Source organism: Plecotus auritus, assembly GCF_963455305.1.
Source record: "Plecotus auritus genome assembly, chromosome: 1".
Taxonomy (NCBI): Eukaryota; Metazoa; Chordata; class Mammalia; order Chiroptera; family Vespertilionidae; genus Plecotus; species Plecotus auritus.
Genome location: NC_137770.1, coordinates 197,477,405 through 197,484,172, shown reverse-complemented (window position 1 = coordinate 197,484,172; position 6,768 = coordinate 197,477,405). Strand labels below are relative to the sequence as shown.

Here is a 6,768-nt window from a genome sequence, read left to right as displayed (position 1 = left end):
TGGGTTTGTAATACATAGGAAGTTATCTTACCACACAGAATACCCATAATTTCACTTGAAAAATTTCCATTAGGTTTATCTCTTCCTCCAATTCTTTCTAGTCCTCAGCCATTGTCTTCCTCTTAAATTTACCCCAATAATGCATCCGACCCCGTTCTCCTTCCCTTTCCTCCTTTATTATCCAGAAGGAGGTGCTTCTTCTACAAGAAACCTGGTGCCAGTCTCTTGCTCTCTTCCTTATCACAACTGGTTTGTCAAGACAGTTCTCGTTAGAATCAATTCTCTTACCAGCTGTGAGTTTTTGCTGCTGTGCTTTTTAGAGCAGGGGTCATCCTTTTCCATTATTGTCTTGCTTCTGGGAGTTGAAGAGGAGGCTGGCTGCTCTGCGGATACTTCCAGATCAGTCCTCTTGTTTTCTTTATTTTCGTGTCTCTCTGTGCGTGTTTTGGTGGGTTTGTCATCTTCAGAGCCCCAGGTGAATTCAGTGAAGGGGTTTGAGCCCCACAGCCCTTATCCTGGACCTCTTTGGTCACATATCCACTTCTCCTGAGTCCTTAGGGGCCCGATAATGAGACACGTGATCCACTCGGATCGTTCTCCCTTTGATCCTGATCCCATTAAAATTGTCCACGGCCAAAATGGTGCTCCTCTGGTCTTCATAGCAGAGGAAACAGAATCCTTTGGATCTCCCAGTCTTCTTGTCCCGCACCAGATGGATGCTCACGACCTCCCCATATTGTGAGAACACACAGATGATGTCCCCTTCTGTCAGTTCATAAGGAAGACCTCCCAGGAAGATCCAGGCGCTGTCTTTGTACTGGGAGTGCCAGGACACCTCCTGGGCCGCGTCGAGCTGGGCCTCACGGTCATTCAGCTCCTGGATCAGCTTGACTTTAGTTAAAGGGTTCATCTCCGCGGGGTGGGATTTCTTCAACAAACCTTTCTCTTCCGGAGCTGCACCCAGGCCTCGCCCAGGTCGGCCAGCCCTCAATGGACGTCCCTGCGCCTGAACCCTCAATGGATGTCTCTGCGCCTGAAGCTGAAGGAAATGGGGGCAGCGGAGGACCCCGTGCCGCACAACACCCTCTTCGTCCTCCGCCCACTGGCCTCCGTTCCCAGGCTGGCGCGCTGCACGCTGGGAAGGTTAGTCTGGGCTTAGTTTGCAGAGCACACGACCGTCCCGGGAACTACTTTCCCATGAAACACTGCGGCGTCGACGGGCGTAGGCGGATGCGGGGATGGGAGGTAACTGTCGCTTTTTTATTTCGTCAGGGGAACTTGTAATCCTTCAGGGAGGTGGGCGTGGCAGGACAGGCCTCATTCCCCCGTGTAGACACGATGCCAGATTTAATACTTGAGAAGCTCTCAGTTCAAATATTAATAAATAGAGGTCCTCCGCCGTAGAGGCTCCCAGTCCAGTGGGGAACAAGGGCAGGCACCGTCCTTGGGGCGCAGGTGCTTGTGGCCCGGGCCCTGCACACCAGCCTCACCGAGTCGCTGGGCGCTGGCTGGGAGCGCGGTGGCCTGGCTGCTGGCAAGGAGGCCTGGCTCCAGAGATCTTCGTAAAAACACCCTGCACCCTTGCCCTGGCTGGTTTGGCTCAGCGGGTGGAGCTGTGGACTGCAGGGTCCTTGGTTCCATTCTGGTCAAGGGCACATGCCCGGGTTGTGGGCTCCATCCCCAGTGTGGGGCGTGCAGGAGGCAGCCGATTGATGATTTTCTCTCATCATCGATGTCTCTCTCTCTCTCTCTCTCTCTCTCTCTCTCTCTCTCTCTCCTCCTGTCTGAAATCAATAAAAAATATATTAAAAGAAAAGAAAAGAAAAACACCCTGTTTGGGGTCTCTTTAAAATTCTTCTAGTTCCGTTTTTGTGTTCACACTGGCTGCTTTTCTTGCCTAACTTTATACCACTTTCCCCTCACCTCTCTTGACCATTTATGTTTGCGTTCTGTCTCCAATCCTTAATCCATTTTTACCACGTTGCTTTAATCTCTAGTGCAGGGGTCCTCAAACTTTTTAAACAGGGGGCCAGTTCACTGTCCCTCAGACTGTTGGAGGGCCGGACTATAGTTTAAAAAAAAACAACTATGAACAAATTCCTATGCGCACTGCGGGCCTGGGACGAGTCGGCTGCTAAGCAGGACAGGCAGCGGCACCCGGCAGGCTGGATAAATGTCCTTGGCAGGCCGCATGTGGCCCGCGGGCTGTAGTTTGAGGACGCCTGCTAGTGGATATTGAATATTCTGGTTCCCCCTTTCCGTATCTCATAAGCACTTTAAGTCTACATATATGTTCTTGCTCAAATATGGAGGACCATGGTGATGGTTATGTGAACAGTAGATTAGGGTCATGACTATTGAAAATGTGTGAATGTGGACCAGGAACAGCAGCAACAGTAGCTAAGCCTTTATACCATTGCTCTGAATGCTTTATATGCACTGGTTGATTTATTCCTTAGTAGTAACTACCTTATGAGGCGGTTTCATCACTTAATAAAGAAAAAAATTCTGAGGCCAGGAGGTTAAGTCAACCTTAACTTTCTCAATCTCTCAACCTAAAACAAATAATTTCCTAAGTTTTCTTTGTGTAAATTAAACTGCCCTTACAATGACTTTTTATAGCACGACTATAGAGCAAATGTTTCACTTAATGCTTAATATTGTAGTTGAGGGTTAGGTATCAAAACAAATCTCTAAAATAAACCCAAACCACACATAATGAGGTAGATGTCATTCCTACCTTGCTGAGCAGGAAACTAAATGTATTAGGGGAACAACAGTCATTTCCTGTATCACAAAGTCCGATATGTTTACTTGTCTCTGATACACTGACTCAAATGTCAGCTGTGGGTAACAGGGAGCTCCTACCATTATGCGAACAGAAGCTTTTGGTGTGGCAAGATGACTGGTTAAGTGTCATAAGCTTAGTCATGCATGTTTGCGTCAGACTAAATGACCAAATAGACATAAAAAGGTGGAATAAATGTCATAATAATTTGGAATATACCTTCCTTTTAAAAAAAATTATTTTGAGAGTATGTTCATTAAAGCTGGAGACAGTGAAACAAGGAAGGGCTGAGGATAGAAGAAGCAACAGGAGAGAGACTAGATGGGGGCTGGTTTGGCTCTCTGGAAACAGTATGGGAAAGAAGTGAGCCAAGGTGAGGCTGCTGCCAGCTTACTGGAGAATCGGAGACAAGGGGGACAGCCTGGGATGAGCTGCTGCTTCCCATTGCTCCCCTGATTGCCAGTCTTGTGGGGTCCTTTAGAATTTAGGAGATTCATGCCTGTGGGGGATGGTAAGGGGGAAGGGAAAGGTGCTTCCGGGGTGCCAATATCTTGCTCTTGTTTCCTTTTTTTGTGGCTTAACTCCATGCAGTAGGTCTCTGGGATGTTGAATAATAATAATAATAATAACAACAACAACAAAACAACACAGTTAAGGGCTGCTGCTTGTCATACATGATTAACACATGCATGTACTTAATTCTCCTATTTAATAGTAAAATCTAGGTTCACTTAACAGAATACCTGATTCAGTGAAGCAATCAGCACCTTTCACCTGATAAACTAGAATTGATGTGGAAATCTTACTCTGAGGTATTACAGCAGTTTCTACTTCCACTGACTAAGAAAGCATTCAAATACTGGCCCAATGTCAGATAAATTAATCTCAACTAATCAGTCCTAGGTATCGATCAACTTTTATAGGTGGTGCATAGAAGCTAAGTCTATTATAAGTCTCCCTTCTAAGAGGAACTGGGATTTTTGAACCCCAGGTTGCCTTCCAAAGCCAGATGCTGGTTCTACTGCATGCAGATGTGATGGGATGTTTATGGAAACGCCTCCCTCATCCCCTGACTCACCTTACTGTTCATTGCTTTTATTCTACTTCCTTATGAAAGGGTTAACACCTGGCACTTTGTTTTCTGAAATAACTAACCCAGTTGTTTCACTCAATGACCTGTCTGCCTTCCTAGCTTGCATTTTCAACTCTTCCCACTTCAGTCCTATTACGATTGTTCTATGTCTGCATATGGACTTCCAGTCTGTTGCCTTCTTTAATTTATCTCAGTATTCCAGTTGCTGGCTCTATTCCTGGTTAGTTTGTCTTTTTTCCCAAGTAACAATCGTATAGCTCTCTTTGTAATGCCTTTCTAATAAACCTCAACACAGCATGAACCAGAGTATCTACGCTGCCCTAATATTGGAGAGGTAGAACTTGGGTAAATTAATAGTGACATAATAAAGATTAGGTAATATTAATTAGGTACTTATTAAAGAATATGGTGGAATAATATGCCTTAAATTCGTGAGTGACTTTGGATTCTCCCAATTGCCAAACAGCAGAGGGGAGGAAGGGGATAAGCCAGAAAAACAAAGTTTTGGGACAATCTTAAGCTTACATTTCTCTTTAAAAACACACACAACAACACAACACAAAACAAAAAACTCAACAAGTAACCTTTGCTTTTTTCTCACAACAAAAACTTCCCCTTCACTTCAGAGATTATAAATAAGTTGGTAAAACATGCATTAATAACCACAAATTGATGTAGCATGAGTTGAAATTTGTGTTTTGACTTTATTCTCAGCAATTCTGCCATATTAAACTCACCAATTTAAGTAGCTGCCATATTCTAAGATGGGTTCCTCCCATTGACTCCCTTCTTTCTGAATCAATCTCTGGTATCTGTTAGAGGCTAAGTCCTGGGACTGTGTGATGAGACACAAAAAATGTCAAAATCTACAAGGTAGTTAGAGACATTAGGCTCTGAATATGAGGAAGTTCCACAACTATGCTGAGTGACTTGTCCTAATTAGGAGGGCTTGGGTGACTATTTCTAACAAGCTCAGAAAACAGCCATGCCTCACCTTCCCTCTGGAAGATTGTATGAAGTGGAGAACAAGTATCTTCTAGTGTACTCAAACTAAAAATATTTCTTTCTGTCTCACTGTGGTAAAGCAAATCCCTCTTAAAAGTGGCGGTATTCACACTTTCAGCCCCAAACTTCAGGCAAATTAGTAAAAGTAGTCATGGATTTTTAACTTAAAGCTTTCCTCTTTTTCTACAGTTACTAAGTGCCCTCTGTTGGAAGATGTGTTTAAAGCTCTAATTAGTGGTAGTGCCCTAAAATGCTCAAATAGCAAGACCCTGTGTGTTTAATCCCTGAACAGAGATCAGGGCTTCTCAAACATGAGGCCATGACATTAGACCCACTAGGTCATCTCCCTGTCGCCTTTGCTTTGATATGTATTTGACATGGTCTTCATTGTTGGGGCCTTTCCTTGTCCAGACTGATACTTTCCAGATTTTTCTTATCCCAGGTTGATACTTTTGGGTTTGATATTTATCAACACTATTTATTCCTCCATTCTGCCCACCAAAGGCTAGTTGCTTTGTTCTCATTTGCTCAAGATATTTGAGAATGAGTAGAACTGGAAATTTTGATCTGCTTGGGACCCTGAACACCAGCTTCTGATTGGTCTCCAAAAAACATACCCCCCCCCCCAATAATATTTTCCTATTTTTAGGTGGAAATTTTAGGATCCAGGGCGAATGAGATGACAGGAGAAAAATGGTTAACTTTCTAGGCAGTAATCATTTTTATCAAATGAGTTTGGTAGGCTGCAGTGGCCCAGACTGGTGCATCTCAGACTATGTGGTGTAGAAACAATTTGTTTTTAAACTGTCATGGGCCAACATCTTATAAAATACTGTAAAATGAACTATCAGAAAAAATAAAAGCCAAATTCTATTAGACTTAATAGACATAGAACTACATTTTTATAAACATAATCAGAATAAAAGGGGAAAATATAAATTTTATATTCATTACAATAATAGATGACTAATAAAAGAATTACAATTGCAGAACGATAGGTTGGTGTTATCAAGAATTAAAGTATAGTTATTGCACTAAATGTTCTTCTGCAGAATGAGTACTGTGCATTAGTACTTCAAGTACGCAGTTTTTAATGTGACACATTTGCTTCTTAAGTAGTTTATTTAAAAAATATTTTAATACAGTTTTTATTGATTTCAGAGAGAGGAAGGGAGGGGGAGAGAGAGACATAGAAACATCAGTGATGAGAGAGAATCACTGATCAACTGCCTCCTGCAAGCCCCCAACTGGGGATCAAGCCTGCAACCCAGGTATGTGCCCTGACTGGGAATCAGACTGTGACCTCCTGGTTTATGGGTTGACACTCAACTACTGAGCCACAGTGGCCGGGCACTTCTTAATTTATTGAATCTAGGTTGGATTGACAGCAATGCTACTCAAAAGGGATAATGTAACTAAAGTATATGTTTTATTTTAATAATTGTCCTTGTAGGGAGACTAGTTTCATTAGCTGTGTTGATCAGAATGGAAGAAGACTATAAAGCTATCACAACAGGCTCTGCAGATACTTAGCCAAAATAAATCAAGGAGTCCTGTATTTTAAAAACTTCTCTTCAATCCTTTATTGCTAGCCAGTTACAGTTAAATCTATGGTTATCTTCTGACTGTATAAACAAATGGACTCCAGGTCTGAATTTTTTATGAAAACCAAAATTCAACATGTTTTAATTCATAAGGTCTTTGATTGTCTTACAGATATGCAATATCAAGACTCCCTACTTCATTGATAATTTGTCATATTATGTAATGTAATAACTTCATTGGTTCAAGAGTGTAACTTTTGTTTTTCCTCCTCTATCATACCTATACCTGCATACCCATTTTTTTTTAAAAATATATTTTATTGATTTGTTACAGAGAG

The 6,768-nt window shown here is 42.4% G+C and overlaps 1 pseudogene across 1 annotated transcript; it reads right to left on the bottom strand.

Moving 5' to 3' along the window:
* Positions 1-240: 240 nt before the first annotated feature.
* Positions 241-910, bottom strand: LOC308241913 (RNA-binding motif protein, X-linked 2-like; annotated as a pseudogene). Its single transcript has one exon. The product of its transcript is annotated as an RNA-binding motif protein, X-linked 2-like (transcript).
* Positions 911-6,768: the final 5,858 nt, after the last annotated feature.